Raw genomic sequence first — 18,933 nt, 5'->3', positions numbered from 1 at the left:
GAGGAATAAACACGCCTTGGTAGCTGAAAGAGTTGTGGTGCACAGGGGTACTGTCCTGCAAGGAGAGACAAGGGCTTACTGTCTTCCAGGTTGGATAGCTGGTAGAGAGGACAAAGGACACCACTCCAGATGACCTCCTGTGTTGCAGGATCCATGCAGCTTCAGAAGACAGAAGATCCATGCGGCTGGTCGTCTTTGCAGTTGGTGCCTACAGATGCAAGAGAGTGACTCCATCACGCCAACGTAGATTCCTTCTTACTTCGTGTGCAGGCTGAAAGCTTGTCACCCTCACAGGATGCACAGCCAGGGAAATGTTGCAGTTGCTGGAAGGAGCCGGAGAAACAAAGTTGCAGAGGGGAGTTGTTGCTGAAGTTGCAGATTCTCAGTGCCTGGAGGGTCCAGTGGCAGTCCCAGTGGACAGAAAATGAAGTAAATGATGCAGAGGAGTCCTGCTGGAATCTTGCATGTCAAATATGAAGACCCACCCAAGACGGAGTCCCTAAATAGCCCAGGAAGGGGGATTGGCCACCTAGCAGGGTGACCACTTGTCAGGAGGGATCTGTGATGTTACCTACTTGACCTGGCCACTCAGATGCTCTCAGGGTCCTCTGCCCACTTTGGATTCAGGAAGGCAGAACCAAGTGGCCAACTGGAGAAGCTCTGGTCACTACCCATTGGGTGGTATGGACAGGGTATTGGTCACTCCCCTTTCCATTGTCCAGTTTTTCCCCAAAGCAGGGACTGGGGGTCCCTGGACTGGTGCAAACCGGTTTATGCAAGGAGGACACCAAATGTGCCCTTCAAAGCATACTGGTGGCTTGGGGAGGCTACCCCTCCGAAGCCATGTAACATCAATTTCCCAGGGAGAGGGGTTTACCTCCCTCTCTCACAGGAAATCCTTTGTTCTGCATTCCTCTGCCTGGGCTGGTCAAGCAGCAGGACGGCAAAAGCCTGTCTGAGGGGTGGCAGCAGCACGGGCTGCTCAGGAAACCCCAGAAGACTGGTAGGAGGATTGCTGGGGGTCCTCTAAGGAGCCCCAGAGTGCATGGAATCATACAACCAACAGTATTGGGTATGATTCTGACATGTTTGATATCAACCATGCCCAGGTTCGAAGTTACCATTATGTAGCTGGACACAGGTGTCCAGTACACCGGTAAAATGGCTTCCTGCACTTATGAAGTCCAGTGTAATGGAGCTTGAGTTTGTAGGGGCATCTCTGCTCATGCGGGGGTGCCCTCACGCAAAGGTGCCTGCACTCTGTCCTCTGGGCTAGAAGGGCCCACCATAGGGGTGATGTACAGTGACCTGGTGCAGTGACCTGCAGTGAAAAGGTGCATGCACCTTTTCACGCAGACTGCTATGGCAGGCCTCCAGACACATTTTGCATGGGCTCCCACGGGTGGCACAATACATGCTGCAGCCCGTGGGGAAGCCCTGGTGCCCCAATGCCCTGAGTACTTAAGTGCCATATACTAGGGACCAGTATGCCAATTGTGGGTTGTGAAAAGTCCTAAGCAATCAAATTTAGAGGGAGAGAGCAGAATAACTGGAGTCCCGGTTTGCAAGATCCCAGTCAAAACAGTCAAAACACACTGACAGCACACAAAAGTGGGGATTACCATGCCAAAAGGAGGGTACTTTCCTACATTTGTGTCTCTTATCTAGGATGTATTTCCACATTTTATGATGTTTGGCAGGGAAGGCCAGCTCCTTGACATTCCAAGTTAGTTGGCAACAGCCCCAGAACTGGCTCTTCATTCCATGCCTCCCCATTCTCCCTCTGTCCCCACAGGGAGAGAGAGGTCACCTCTGGGTGCCTTCGCCGCCCCCCTCTCACAACCAATCACAGACATCTCACTCATGGTTGGTAAACATAAACAACAAACAATAACATTTGGCAACCTGGTTCCTCAACAATGGTATACATTGAGCCTAAATCGCATAATTGCATACCGCTAATGCAATATACCATCAAACATCTTCGATCAAGGCAAATCAGTATCAGCTATGTAATAGATACATAAGGAAGGGCTTCCCCCGTGCTGTAGGTAGACCATGCCTTATGTGAGAGCTATGGGGAATTGCACCCGATCATGTAACATGGAGTCTAGTACATAAAATGAGTCAAATATCTTCATAGTTCAAAGGATACTATCTTAGTCCCTCTGCAGAGTAGCTTCGGTGGTCAAGACAAAGGACTTGTTTCAGCTTGAAGCTGAAGGTTTACCCTGCCGCTTCAATTGTTCCTATGAGAGCCAATGTTTTTTATTGGTGCCTTTCTTCGAGTTCGTGGAGGGTCCCTCCTAGTTTCCCCTCTCTGCAATCTGGAGAAGATATACCAAGCAACGATCCCGCCTCCATAATATCTGTCAAATGATGTAACTTGTTATTGGAGTCGAAGGCAGGCCAAATGGATAGGTACACCTGTATTTGATATAGTCTACCTGTATTTGATATGGTCATGGCGTAGTTTATCCTTAAGACTTCCAAACTGTAGTTGTCGAGCAAGGGTGTCCGGTGTGATGTCCTGCAACATGGAACATGTTGCGCCTTGGAAGGAGACCGATTTCTTGCCTCTTCACCTCTTTTCTTGAAGGTTGTAGGATCGCTTCTTTCACCTTAAAGGAGTGCAGTTTTGCCAGAACATCTCAATGTCATTTGCCGTTACCGGGGATTGAAGGCCCAACCCGGTGGACATGCTCTAGTTTGACCTGGCCTGTCTGTCCCCCAGAAGCTCGGAGAACATGCTTACCACAAATGCCGCCAAGTCTGGGCCTTCCCCTCCTTCAAGATTTTGGAGATTAATGTTTTCCTGCTGAGAGGAGTCCAAGTCCTCGCATTCCAGGAGCGCAGCCTGCAGGTGACCTTTAAGTTAATGTGAGGAGTTCTCTAGGTGCTCTACCCCTTGCTCCAGGGTCTGGCACTTAGTTTCCAGATCAAGAGTGCGTTTGCCCACTGAGTCCACATCTTGCTGCATTGTTGATATTCTAGCATTAAAGTCAGAGTGAAGAACCTACAAGAGGTGGCCAGGTACATTTTTATTGCTCTCTCAATTCTTATTTAAAGTCTTCGAGTGAAGAAAGGAGATCTTCTTTGGTAAGCGCCATTGCGCCATCCCAGATGGAGGAAAGATGTACATCTCTGGACTCCATCGACTGAAAGTAGTTGGGCACTCCATTTGGTTGTTTCTTTTTTGGAGGCATGTAGACTGCAGCCAAGGGCGGGGGATATGACTCAGGGAAACTGGTATCAAATCTAATCCCCTATTAGCTCTCTAGGGACTACTCACTCCCCAGGATGATCTCCAGTAGTTCAATGTGTTGAGGACTGTGCAGTTCACTTCAATCAGCCATCATGGCTGGCCACGCCCTCTCCATTAATGTTTAAACATCTCAAGCTTACTGTAAAGTATTCCAACACCTATGAGGCCTGGCAGATGCAATACAAATAATGTAAACAATTGCTATGAGGCTTATTTACAAACTGCATTTTGTAGTTCGTTTAGTACTACTGCTAAATTACTACTCCCATACAAAATGCTATTAATAACCTATGTGCAAAGGTCTCTGTCTCTGCTATCATTTACGTGCAGAGATCTCCGTACACGTAGGCCTACATTTTGGAAGTAAATGTGAGAGGGGCAGGGGAGAGGATGAACCTTCTAGAAAATGAGAGGGGTTAAGAGAGGATTAACAAGGGGCTTAGAGTGGGTTAAGGAGAGGCCGTAGAAGAGACATTCTCCCCTCCACAAAAGAGTAAGCCCTTTGTTATTCGTAGACTTCACATCTATAGTTACTACAGTCAAAAAGGAATTAAAAGAGTTATGAATGTACTTCAGCTCAGTCGTGGAGAAAGTCCAGCACCACACATGACCAAACACTGGTACTGTAACACCCTCTCATAGAAAATAGTGGAGGTAGGGACTTAAATTATATAATATATAAATAGTACCCTTTATTAAACAAGCATTTGCAATGCAATTGGTCTCACATTTTCTTGAGTTAGAGCTATAGGCATTGTAAATTCATAACCCGGACTTTCACAGTGTTTCACATCGTTCTCGGTGTTGGAGTAGCAAATACTGCTGAGAGTATGTTTGGAAACACTTTAAAATACTCCACTCTCTGCCCGTTGTAAAATATGGGGGCTATAAGAAGATACAGATCCGCTGACAAAATCATGTATTGATCCCAGCATCAGCATAACAGAAGGCTTGCATGTTTGGATAGAGGTAGACGAACAAAGCTAAGTGCTGGGGTACCTACTAAAGCAGAGCGGCTGCATGTTATGATGTAGGTCACCCCTGGGGTGGCGTTAGATTTTGGCGGTGCCTCAGGTTTACGAAAACTCGTAAATATGAGGCAGCGCCAAAATGCAATGGGTTTTGCTGTGGCACGCCTATGGCAACACCCATTGCACACCCATTCCACGCAAAGTGCTGCGTGTGAAGGGGTCATATTTACAAGGTGGCGTTAAGCCACAAAAAGTGGCTTAAGGCCACCTTGTAAACATGGTGCAGGGCATTGCGCCACCGGAGCGTCACAAAAAGTGATGCTCCTGTGGCAATTGGGCCTTTTAAATTTTGTCCTGAGTCCTTGAAGCTCCTACTCACTCTTATTCCTTGAGACAAATTTTCACTCATTTTCATTAGGTTCCCACTCACTTTCAGATCCTTAAGTCTCCTACTCACCCTCAGTTCCTTGAAGGTCCTGCTCACTCTTGTTCCCAAGGGTATTAGTCACACTCAGTTCAATGAGGCCCCTACTCACCCACATTTCTTTGAGAGTGCAGTTCAACCCCAGTTTGTGAGCCTGCTGCTAATCCTTAACTCCTCCATGTTTCTGCTCAGCATCAGTTTCCTAAGGTTCCAGTTCCAAAGCTATCTACTGTCCCTCAGTTGCTTGAGTCTCCTACTCTCTCAGGGTATACTAAGGGTTCTACTCATCCATCAATTCCATAAGTCTTCTACTCACTTTCAGCTCCTTGAGACTCATGCTCACCTAATTTTGCCCCCAGTTCTCCAAGGTTCCTTCTCACAATTAGTTTCCTGAGATTACAACACCCGCTTAAAATCAGGATGCCAGAGTGTCTTGCTTATAAGAGGGCTGATTTGTGTGTGCACTGTGAGGACTGAAGATCAATGGCAGAGCTTTGTGTAAACAGATTGTGCTCAATTAGGAATAGGCTGCAATGGCTGCTCTAGGTGAGCTCTGTGGTGCATTGATAGAGCTGTAGGTAAGTTCAAGTTGTGATTGGGATGCACTTATAAACCTTTGGAATCTACAGATAACGTTGCAGAGCTTTGCCCTATATGAAGATTCATTTTGGGACTGGGATGCATTGACAAAGCTATGTGTTTGTGAAGGGGGATGTTCAGACCATGGCTGATATACACTAACAGAGCTGTGTGTGCATAGAAGATATGCAGCTCATGCCTAAAGAGCACTGGCATAGCTTTTATTTGCACTTCATTGTGGACAGGTCATGGTCAAGGTATACTGGCAGAGTTGTGTGTGCATGTTATGTGCAGGTCAGGGTGGTGTTATGGAGGCAAAGCTGTGCACACTAGGTATGTGCAGGTGAGTGTTGAAGCACACTGGCACAGTGTGCAGTGTTTGAACAGTTTGTAGATGATTACACAAGCAACGTGTATAGGCACTGTGCATGGGTAACATGCAGATCAAGGTTCTCGAATCCTGGCAGAGCTGTGCACCCACTGGCTATGTATATGTCAGTTTTGACGCACAAAGACAAAAGCAGAAATGCTATGAATAAAACGTGCTGTAAAAAATAATGGACACATCAAGGTTTTAGTTTCCGCTAATAAAACCGAAATGCCACATTAATGAAGCAAAAAAGATTAAATACATTTTTAAGACTAGGGAGCAAAAGGCCTCTCTGCTAAATTGTATTTTCTATAATTAACTATTTGTTTTATTTTGTCAGTGTTCTATTCTCAGTTTTCACTCATGTTTGTTTTGTTTTTGCTCCTGGGTGCTGTTCTCAAAAGATGACTATTATCTTGATCTAAATATTGCAAAGTGTTAGACTTGGCATCCTTGGCGTGGTCTTCCCGGTCTTTTTTGCCCCTGCGTCCCAGGTTTTGACTGTATGCTGGACTCTGTTTTTGCTGTTTTTGGTACTCTGGCCACTTTACCACTGCTGACCAGTGCTAAAGTGCAAGTACTGCCTGAGTAAAGTGTATGTGTAATTGGCTTTTTAATGATTGGCACATTTGATTTACTAGTAAGTCCCTAGTAAATCACTAGTAAGCACTACTGGTGCCCAGGGCCTGTACATCAAATGCTACTAGTGGGCCTGCAGCACTGGTTGTGCCACTCACATGTGTAGCCTTGTAAACATGGCTCAGACTTGCCACTGCAGTGTCTGTGTGTGCAGAATTAACCTGCCAATTCGACCTGCCAAGTGTACCCACTTTCAAGGCCCAAACCTTCCCTTTCTATTCATGCCAGGCACCCATAAGGTAGGCCCTAAGTAGCCCCATGGACAGGGTGCAGTATATGTTAAAGGTGGGACATTTACTGAAGTGTTGTACCTGTCCTTACAGTGAAATACTGCCAAATTCGGTTTTCACTGTTGCAAGGCCTATATCTCTCATAGGTTAACATGGGGGCTGCCTTTAAATATCTTATAAGTGCAGTTTGAAAATGCCACTTTCAGAAAGTGGGCATTTTCTTGCTTAAACCATTTTGTGACTCTGCCTGCTTGTGTAATCCCTGTCTGGGTCAAACTGACGGTGACACAAAGGGAGCTAGGGTGTAGCCTGCATATCCTGATGGACCATCTGAGCTAGAGTGGAGGGAGGAGTGGTCACTTACACCTGAATCGGCTGTGCCTGCCCTCACACAATGCAGTTTCTAATCCCCTGGTATGAGTCGAGCCAGGCCTGGACAAGGCAGGATCTTGTGAACAACAGAGACTTTCCTTTGAAGTTTCCCTACTTCAGAGGCAGAAAGGGGTATGAGTAATGGACCCAAAACCCTAGCAAAAGAGCTGAAGAGCTGGAGGAGGAGTACTGCCCCTTTGCTGTGACTGTGCTTTGCTGGGTTGGCCTGCGCTTGCCGCTTCTGCCTGAAAGAGGAAAAAGACTGGATTGTGTAGTATATTTCTGCTTGTGAAGAATCTCCAAGGGCTTGGACTGAGCTTGTCTCCTGTTTTGAAGTCTCAGGGCCATCAAAGACTTCCTTGACAGCACCTGGACTCTCTGCTGAGACTCTTGTCCTGCCAAGAGGTGCCCTATCCATTCCCTGGGCCCTTGAGAGGTAAGAACAGTTGGCAGAACAAGGACTGAAATCCATGCACAGGACACTGTGCGGGGAACATTTAGACACATAACCTGGAACATGGCTGAAAAACAATGCGCCACCCGCTTTGTGGCTAAAATTGACGCTCCACCAGCATCCCAGTTGGGGGAATGACGCAACATCCACTTGCAGCTGCTGATAACGATGCAAACCCCACCCAGTGCGGTTTTCCAACACAATGCAGCCAGATTTCACACGCATAATCGCTGGGTGTCAAAAATCAACACAAGCCTGCGTGGACCCGAGGTACCCATCTGGAAATCGATGCATCGCTCTCTTGCGGGAGAGGAAAACGACCCATAGCCTACCCGACAGAAGAAGAAACGGCGCACGTCCTTATTTGCAAGTAAGTAATTGACGCAGCGCTGACATTTTCGACACAAGCACACCTGTGTGGCTTTATTTTTGACGCAAACCAGTTACTTTGTGTAAGAATAACGCTTCAATTGTTTTTTTGATGGAGTAAGACTCTTATTATTTTGAAAATTCTCATCTTGACTTGTGTATGTTGGATTTTTGACGTTTTGGTCTTGTTTGATTTAAATAAATATAGCCTTTTTTCTAAACTGGTGTGGTGTCCATTTTGTAGTGTTTTCACTGTATAACTGTGTGAGTTGCTACAAATACTTTATACATTTCCTTTTTAGCTAAGCCTAACTGCTTGTGCCAAGCTACCAAGGGGGTGAGCATGGGTTATCTAAGTGTGTATCTCCATTGCACTGACTACAGTGAGGGTCCCTGCTTGGACACAGTGCAAACTGACTGCCAACCAGAGACCCTATTTCTAACACAAACCAACTTTGGCCCTCATTATAAGATTGGCAGCAAATGCTGCCTACCGCCATGGTGACGCCCACCAACATACCGTCGCCGTGGCTACCGACCGTTCATGGCATTATGACCGTAGCCGGAATTCCACCAGAAGGCTGGCGGAATTCCGGCTATGGTCATGGCAGCAGACTGCAGTATGGTGGCGCTGCTGCCCGCAGCAGCGCCACACCAGCAAAACACTGCCTACCGTCTCATGTAACCTGATATGGCCTGGCAGTGTTTTGCTAGCAAACGGTGCTGCTGGCAGTGGCGTCGCATCCCGTCTCCTGCCGGAGGAGCCCCTGCAAGCAGGTAAGTCAGATTCTCTGACAGGAGAGGGGCATGGGGGGTGTTGTGTGTGTGGGGGGGGTGTGACTGTGTTTGAATGCGTGCATGAATGAGTAATGCATGTGTGCATGAGTGGGTGGGTGTGTACGTGCATGTTGTGTCGTGTGATTGTGTGTGTGCCTGGATGTATGTTCGTGAGTGTAGCTGTGAGTGTGTATGAATGTATGCATGCGTGGGTGAATGTGTGTATGTGTGTGTGTGTATGTGTGTTTATGCATGTGCGTGTATGTGTGTATATGTGAGAGGTTGGGAGGGGGTGTGGGAGGGTGGGGGAGGACTCTGGGTAGGGGAGGGGCGCGGGGGAGAACCCTATCAGTGCCAGGGAAGGAATTCCCTAGCACTGATAGTGCCTACCGCCATGGTTTCTGTGGCGGTACAGAAACCACGGAAACCATGGTGGTGGGCGGGGTCAAAATGCCATGGGCGGCTTAGTGACGGCCACCAGGCTGGAGACTGTATTCTTCAGCACAGCTGTCGGTGTGTTAACTTGGCGGTTTGGGTTTGGCCAAACCACCAGTGTCATAAGAGTGGAGGTATGTACCGCCAGCCTTTTGGCGGTAATACTTCCACTATTACACCGACCGCCGGGGTCATAATGATCCCCTTTGTTTCTTTATTAGGTGTAATTTTGGAAATTATGCATTAACACATCATTGTGCAGCACATCCCCGTCCACCCCACTCCAAACTAATCCACCAATTTACCCCAAACCAATCCAATCGACCCCACTCCAAACTAAACCACTCACCCCAGTCCACTCCAGTGCAACACACTCCAATCCTCCCAACCCACCCCACTCTAATCTTCCCCACTCAAATCCAAAACAAACTGCTCCACTCCATTGAATCAATCCAAAGAATCTGCCCCAATCCAATCCACATCAATCTGCCCCATCCCAATCCAAAACAATCTTCCCCACTCCAATTCAAATCCGACTGACCCACTCCAATCCAAAAAAACTGCCCCACTCCAATCCAAAACAAATTTTCCCACTCCATTCCAACACAAACTGCCCCACGCCAATCCAAAACAATCTGCCCCACTTAAATCCAAAACAACCCACCCTCCTACAATCCATAACAATATGCCACACTCCAATCCACAACAATCCACAACAATCACTGCCCTACTACAATCCACCCCACTCCAATCCACAACAATCACTGCCCCTCTCCAATCTGCCCCACTCAAATCCAATACAGTCAGACCCACTCAAATCCAGAACAATCTGGCCCACTCCAATACCAAACATTCTACCCACTCCAATCCAAAGCAATGTGCCGCAACTCTAATCTGCTCCACTCCAATACAAAACAATCAGCCTCACTCCAATCCAGAACAATCTGCCCCATTCCAATCCCAAATAACCTGCCCTAAACCAATCTGCCACACTCCGATGACAAATAATCTGCCCCACTCCAACCCAAAACAATCTACCCCACTCCCATCTGCCCCACTGCTACCCAAAACAATCTGTCTTACTCCAATCCAAACAAATAAGCCCCACTCCAATCCAAACAAATCTACCCCATTACAATCCAAAACAATCTTCCCCACTCCAATTCAATCCAATCTGCATCACTCTAATTTGCCCCACTGCAATCTGTAACAATCTGCCCCACTCTATTTCAAAACAATCTGCCATACTCCAACCCTCCCAACCCACCCCACTCCAATCTTCCCCACTTGAATCCAAAACAATCTGCCCCACCCCATTAAATCAATCCAAAAAATCTGCCCCAATCCAATCCACAACAATCTGCCCCATCCCAATCCAACACAATCTGCCCCACTTAAATTCAAATCAGACTGCCCCACTCAAATCCAAAAAACTGCCCCACTCCATTCCAAAACAAACTTTTTCACTCAAATCCAAACAATCTGCCCCACTCCAATCCAAACACATCTGCCCACTACAATTGAAAACAATCTGCCCCACTCCAATTCAAACCAATCTGCCTCACTCTAATCTGCCCCACTGCAAACTGAAACAATCTGCCCCACTCCATTCCAAAACAATCTGCCACACTCCAATCCTCTCCAATCCAAAACAATCTGCCCCACTCCAATGCAAAACAATTTACCTGGCTCAAATCCACCCCACTCAATCAAAAAACAACCTGCCCCACTCCAATCCAAAACAACCTGCCCCACTCCAATTTGCCTCGCATCAATCCAAAACAATCTGCTCCACTCCAATAAAAAACAACCTGCCCCACTCTAATCCAAAACAATCTGGCCCACTCCAGTCCACCCCACGCCAGACCGTGCTGCTCCAATTCAGTCCACCTCATCCTAATCTAGTCTGCCCCACTCCATCCCAATTCACACTACATCCCAATTCACCCCACTCCAGTCCACCACAATGCACCGAAACCAAACCAAATCCAATCCACTCAAATCCAGACCAATCCAATCCACTCTAATCCAGCCCAATCCAATCTCCCTCACTCCAATCCTATCCAATCCAACCCACCCCACTCCAATCCAATCCAATCCAATCCAATCCAACCCAACCAACCCCACTCTAATCCAACTCTCCCCAATGCAGTCCAACCGAATCCATCCCACTCAAATGTAACCACCTCACTCCAGTCCACCCCACTCCAATCCACCTTAATGCACCCCAGTCCAATCCATCTCACTTTAACCCTCCCCACTCCAATCGAAGACACCCCACTCCAATCCAATTCATCCTACTTCGGTCAAATCCACCCCAATTCAATCCACCCCACGCCAACCCTTTCCAATCCAACCCACTTATTCCAATCAACCTCACACCATTCCTGTCCACCCCACTCCAATCCAATTCACCCCACTCCAATCCAACTCACCCCACTCAATCCACCCCACCCCACTCAGTTTAACTCACCCCACTCAATCCAACTCACCCCACTCAAATGCAATTGACCCCACCCCACTCCAATACACTCACCTCAATGCATTCCACCCCACTCCAGTCCACCCTACCCCAATCCAATCCAACCCACCCTACGCCAAACCATGCCAATCCACCCCATTCCAATACAGCCCACTCCAATACACCCCACCCCATTTCAGTCCACCCGACTCCAATGCACTTACCCCAACCATTCCACCATAGTCTACTCCAATTCAGCCCACTCTAATCCAGTCCTACCCACTCTACTTCAATCCACCCCACTTTACTCCAATCCACCCTACTCCGGTCCTCCGCACTCCACCTCAATCCACCCCAATCCAATCCACACCACCCCAGTTCAGTCCAATCCACTCCACTCCACTCCAATCCACCCCACTCCAATCAAATTCACCTTAAACTACCCCACTCCAGTCTAATACAGTCCCCCTTAATCCACCCTACTCCTGCCCAGTCGACCCCACTCCAAACCTCTTTAATCCAACCCACCTCAACCCATACCAACTGAATCCACCCCACACCAATCCAGTCCAACCCAGATCAATCAAGTCCACCCCAATCAAATCCACCCCTCTCAATCCAATCTCCCTTGCTCCAATTCACCCCACTCCATTCCTCTCAACTCTAATCCAATCCAACCCACTCCAGTCCAGTCCACCCCACTCCAGCCCAATCCACCACAATCCACTCTACTCCCACTCCAATCCACCCCACCTCAGTGCAATCAACCCCACCCCACCCCATTCTAACCTACCCCACTCTAATCCACCCCCTCCAACCCATCCCACCCCTATTAAATCCAGTCAACACCACTCCATTCCACCCCACCCACTTAACTCCTATCTAGTCCAATCCACTCTGCTCTAGTCCAGTCCACCCCACTCTACCCCATTCCAATCCACCCACCCCAATCCATCCAGCCCACACCACCCCAATCCATCCACTCCAATCCATTTCAGTCCAGTCCATCCCACTCCAGTCTAATCCACCCCACTCCAATTCACTGCATGCAAAACTATCCCAATCCATTCCACCCCACCCTAGTCCTATCACTTCAGTTCAATCCAGATACCCACCCCACCCCAATCCAATCTAATCACCCCACTCCTATCCACCTCACCTCATTTCAATCCACCCCACTCCATTCAACCCACCTCACTACCTCAGTCCAGTCCAACTCATTCCACCCAACTCCACATCACAACAATCTCTTCCACTGATCTCTACTCCCCTCTACTCAACTCCACAACACTCTGCTGTCCGTACTCCACTCTACAACACTCTACTCCAATACTTTACAACACTCCAAGCAGCTACCTACTTTTAGCCATGCTGAACAACAGCCATTCTGATGTACAACATTTCAGCCAACTCAAATGGTGCCACTGTGTGACGCACTATATCGGCTCCCATCACATGGTCACCCGGCAAAGAGCCGATATCACGCGGTGGCAGGGAAACGAGCTGAAAACCACTGAGAATAGTGGTTGTCAGCTAATTGTCGTAGGCTTTGAACTGCTGACATCCATTAATGGGTATGAAAACCCCCATGACATCAGCAGCTGTCTCAGCAAGCTTTTTTTTTTTTTGAGGAAGGAGCTGGGGTCAAAAGTGCCACTTAGGTGTTTAATTTCTCTGCACAAGGCCCCACCCTCCCTATTGAGATTTGTATTTAAGTTGGCAGGTGTGGTAAAACATGGCAAATACACATTACCAAGCCAACACCTCTTGTATAGATGAGTCCTTTTGGTTTTGCCAGTGCTTGTTTTTATGCTGCGCTTAGCTGAAGAGGAGAGGCCTGCTTCACGGGGGATGAATGAAACAGAAGAAACTCCTTACTGACCACCACCTTCTCACACCAGTCCCCACCACAGACCGTGCTTTCTCTCCCTGGCGCCCCAATCCATTATTCCTTCGCTCCCCGAGGGTTATTTTCCAATCTCTTATTGCAGGGCCTCTCTGAGGCGTACCCGAGGATCTGCGGGGAGAGGGGGAGGCAGTGATAGTGCTTACATACTCATACTGTGGCAATTACACCAGGCCTATTGTGTTTCTAAGCATGATAATGAGCCGTTTAGCTTTGTGTGCTTCCAACTAACTGCTGTTCATTCTTAAAGGTTGCAACATTTTAGGTCTAGCAGCCGTGCCAGTCCTGGCCAATAGGGGACCTTCATCAATAGGAAAGAAACTAGCTGGTCCCTTAGAGCAAAGGTCAATCAGACAACGGTCGATTGCCCGTTGCCCAACTGGCCGTATTGCCTATCTGCCCCTGCCTGTCAACTCTTCCATTCACGGGTTCCCTCATTCAGCCTCACGTCTATGAATATTCGTTAGACACGAGTCTCAGGGGCCTCTGGTAATATTTTTTAGGGGACGCATAATTCTGCGTTACACCATTGCCTCTTCCTCACTTTGTAAATCACTGTCAATAACACGCTACAGCTTTGCAGCCAAGTCACATATATTCATATATATTCCAGAAATGCCATCTCATAAAGCTGTTCAGTGTATTGGTATTCTGCACACGTGCAATGACATTATTTCCTGAGACTTCGATCTGTTTAGGACACCGCTGAAGACATACCTCTTTAAAGAACATTACCTCATGGTGCAATAATCACCCACTTTCGCTCTAGCCTTCTGCTCATTGACACTGCCGTCAGCTATGTTTGCATTGTACAAGTTCAAAATACAAAAAAATGTCTAATCACAGTTTGGTTGCATTGGATTAGGAAGAAGCCTTTGCTAGCACCCGGCACCTTAACGGAACTACAGTGCCAAAGGCAGAAGTAATCGCAATTAGTAACAGGCATTTGCAATGCAATGGATCTTGCGTTTGCTCAAGTTAGAGATATTAGCGTTGTCAATTCCGGCCAATGGTGGCCCGTCCTTTAGGGCGGAGGGGCCACGCCCCCCCACCTTTTGATCCCTCATGAAGAGTGTCTGTCAGGCTGAACAAAGGTCAGCCTGACAGACACTCTCCATGTTCAGCTCAGGCAGCCAGGAGCAGACATGCACGATTTGCGCACACTCCTGGCTGCCTGAGCTGAACTTTGCCGGGCTGAGCAGGTCACAGCTCCTATGGGCGTGACCTCCTCAGCTCAGCAAACGTGCCTCGAGGCCCTCCCCTGGGTGACGAGGAAAGCGTCACCAATTGACACTCTCCATGCGCCATGCAAAATGCCGTTTGTGATGCTCATTCACAATTTGCGAGTCGGTACCGACTCGCAAATAGTGAATGCGACTGGCAAATAGGAAGGGCTGTTCCCTTCCTATTTGCGACTTGCATCGCTATGCTAAATTGCTTTGTGACCGCGAATGCGGTCGCAAAGCAATTCGCAGGTACCACCACTGTCACACTGGTGGTAACCCATTCGCAAAAGGGAAGGGGTCCTGTGGGACCCCTTTCCCTTTGTGAATGTTGCCAAAAAGGGGTTTTCAGAGCAGGCAGTGGTCCAATGGACAACTGCCTGCTCTGAAAAACCGAAACCAAATAGTTTCGTTATTTTTTTTATTTTGCAACTCGTTTTCCTTTAAGGAAAAGGGCTGCAAAATAAAAATAAAAAAGTGCTTTAATGAAAAAGCAGTCACAGACATGGAGGTCTGCTGTCTTCAGCAGGCCAACATCCCTGTGAGTGCAGGGACTCGCTATGGGGTCGCAAAATGCGACCCACCTCATTAATTTTAATGAGGTGGGTCTTTGCGACCCCATAGCGACTCGCAGAAGGTGTCTGAGACACCATTCTGCATATGGTTTTGCGACTCGGAAATTGCGAGTCGCACCCAGTCGCAATTTCCAAGTCGCAAAATCTAGTTTTGCTACATCTGGCCCTTTGTCACAGAGTGGGGTGTGGTCAGCAGTCTCACTGACCCCATCCCACTCTGTGACGAGGCTGGGACTGCTGCCTTCCCTCATTGGTTGACCTAAGGTCAGCCAATGAGGGAAGGCAGCAGTCCCAACCCTCCTGGGACCTGTAGGCTGAAGGTAAGTGTGTGTGTGTGTGTGTGTATGTGTGTGATGTTTTAAATTGAATGTCTGGTGCGCGTGTGCATGTTTGAGTGTTATGAGTGTTGTTAATGGATGTGCGTGCATGTGTGTGTGAAAGAATGAGTGTGTGCGGTCTTTTAAAATGAATGTTTGGTGCGTACATGCATGTTTGAATGGTATGACTGTTGTTAATGGATGTGCATGCGTGTCTGTGTGTGAAAGAATGAGTGTTGTGTGTGTGTGTGTGTGTGTATCCCGCCCGCCCCCCTTCCTCCTAAAGCTGCCGGCCGCCACTGTTCCTAACTGGACTTTTCTTGCCACGTTAATTGAAAATTAAAAGTAAAACAGTTTACATAAGTGAGCCGATTCATAGCGCCAAGGCTGCCATGAGCTTACTTTGGGAAGGAGAGACACAAAAGGAAAAAGTAGTTTGCTCGCAGTCAAATGTAGCGGCAAATGTGGAATTATCCATGTAAAAGAGTCAGTGTCCAAGGCGGTAACAAAACCACCCCAAGGAGGGACAAACGTAAACCATTTACCAATGATAACAAAGGAGTTTTGAAAGGCGAGCCCATGACCATGTGATGGTGATGGGGGTACGGTGAGCATGGTTAAAAGCCCACAGATTACAACAGGCCAGAGTTGTGCACTCGACCTAATGAACAAATTAGACATGTCCAATGCTAACCTTATCATGTCTCTTTTTTCCCAAAGCATTGATAAAGCCAATAGGTCTCACCCATGCAAGACCTATTGGCTTTGTCAATGTTTTTTGCTACGTTGAACAGCTGCGCGGCTGCTAAGCAGCATGGTGCAAAATACAATTAAATTAAAAAGGCTATTATGGAGCAAGCGTTGACCCTGGCATAGCACTTTTTGTTTTCTTTCAGCCATGTATATAGCAGCCACGCTGCTGTACATGGCTAAGAAACAGCATACGTCTTATTGGGTTTGCTATTGCTTGTGGTGTTTAGGCAGGGGTTGATTAAGGGATTTTCCTAGGAACGCAGGAGGTTAATTGTGCTGGATTTGAACTTTATTCATCAGTTTCAGAGTCAACAGTTAGACCGTGGCATGATATAAATATACATACATTATACACACATATATATATATATATATATATATATATATATATATATATATATATATATTGCAACAGAAAGCCGAAGCACCAATCCACAGTAAAATCAAGTGTTTTATTTCCACTTTAGAGCAGCAGAAATCGCGAATTCTCAATCCTGACGTGTTTCTGCTAATGCCTTGATCACAGGTAATTTGAAACAGATGTGCTTTCTCACAGTGTTTTTCAATCATCAGCACGTGGTTCAATAATCTGAAATACAAATCCCACAATGCACCTTAATATTCGTTATTTCGCTCGACAGTACTTAAAATTTATATTGCTCAAATAACGTGAAAGGCATCACAGTTCCAAGCATGTTATACAGTATGTATTCCATATCCATGGGCTGTGCCATGCACCTGCTGCTCCCAAAATAAAGGTTTATGCTGAAAGTCTGTGGAAAGATAGGACAGAGGGAGAATAACTCTGTCTCATCCCCTTCTCACCTTCATGACACCAAACTTGTATAAATGCCGTAATGTGCATGAAATAGAGCGTGTCGGTCCACTCACTAAACAATCCTTCTTCAAAATCTTCAAAATTGCTCCGTACGGGGCCACAGACCCTCCAGGGCGGCTGCGGTAAAGGGCGAAGCATCCCAATATTAATTGCAACAGAAAGCTGAAGCACCAATCCACAGTAAAATCAAGCGTTTTATTTCCATTTTAGAGCAGCAGTTCTCAATCCTGAAGCATTTCCGCTAATGCCTTGATCACAGGTAATTTGAAACAGATGAGCAATTTTGAAAAAGGATATATATATATATATATATATATATATATATATACATACATACACACACATATACATATACATACACATATATATATATATATATATATATATATATATATATATATATATATATATATATATATATATATATATATATATAAAGTATACTTTAACACATCTTTACAATTAAGTCACAGAGGGGATTTGAATAAAATCTCAATAATCAATGAGAAAGGAGAAGCAAGAGCTTATCCAGAAATAAAACCCAGATTGGATACAGTTATGTGTTTCATTTACCAATTGATCCTTCCTTACCTGTTGTTATATATCACTGCTTCCCACATGCTAGTGGATCCTTTCATCCTTTCGGATGAAATGAAGTTTTTTGTGCAGCATGCGTCCTTATATATAACATATAACATATGACAGGCAAGCCCATGAACGAGTGGTAGTGATGGGCGTGTGGTGGGTGTGGTTAAAAGCCCACAGATCGATTATACCAGACCGGAGTGCTTGCGTGCTTGACCTAAAAACAAACCTGTTTTGTGATAGCTATGGGACTGTCTCACTCTCTTAGCTGCAATACCCTTGTGACCCACTGTGGTGCGCTCATTATGGTGTGGCCACGTGGAACCTGCCATTAACATCTTGCAAAAGAAAAGCACCGCTGCCGTGGTTTGACTTGCACAGGGGTCAGAAATCAATCCCTGCCCTATGTACAATACTCCCCATCACCTGGTTTTCACCTCTAAGCAACTCATACATGGATGGGGTTGTGTTTCGCTGCGGGATGCACAGCTACAATACATTATCTGGACACGGTTACTGGTTTCCAAGTATAGATACTTGCAGGGTTCTATTTCTCATGACCTCATCATGCCTGGTCAAACCGTGACTTGGACGTGAGTAATACCGGCCCCTGATATACCTATGTAAAAAACTTGTCCAGAGCTTTTCATTTTTGATTTGTGTTTTTGGATCATTAGAGAAGTAATTTAGCTTGGGTTTGACATTGCTGATCCAGGCAGAATTTTTCTGGACGACATTTTTAAATATGGCGGATGCGTTGCAGTGATGATGTAATATTTCAGAAATCATGAGACATGTATACTTCATTTTGGTGTCAAAACATAGGTTTTTGGGGTCAAGTAGTTTTATAGAGGCAGAAGCTCACCTCAGAGCAACCCTTGGCCATTTTTCAAAATGAGGAAGAAGAGGCCTATATAGAAATGAAACAAATAATAATGTTTTTTTATCCTTTTATTTATACACCAAACAAGGTTTATTATCTGAATATGAAAAAATATAGGGGCATATTTATACTCCGTTTGCGCCGGAATTGCGTCGTTTTTTTTGACGCAATTTCGACGCAAAACTAACTCCATATTTATACTTTGGCGTTAGACGCGTCTAGCGCCAAAGTCCATGGAGTTAGCGTCATTTTTTAGCGTGGACACCTACTTTGCGTTAATTATATGCAAGGTAGGCGTTCCCGTCTAAAAAATCGACTCCGAGGCATGTGCGTCGGATTTATACTCCCGGGCAAAATTCACGCCCGGTAGTGGGCGGGTCAAAAAAAATGACGTACGCCCGCTTTTGCGCCATTTTTTAGCGCCTGCAAAAGGCAGGCGTTAAGGGACCTGTGGGTTCTGAAGGAGCCCAGAGGTGCCCTCCCATGCCCCCAGGGACACCCCCTGTC

This window comes from Pleurodeles waltl, chromosome 3_1 (assembly GCF_031143425.1).
Source record: "Pleurodeles waltl isolate 20211129_DDA chromosome 3_1, aPleWal1.hap1.20221129, whole genome shotgun sequence".
In the NCBI taxonomy this organism is placed as follows: domain Eukaryota; kingdom Metazoa; phylum Chordata; class Amphibia; order Caudata; family Salamandridae; genus Pleurodeles; species Pleurodeles waltl.
This window is presented reverse-complemented; position numbering follows the sequence as displayed.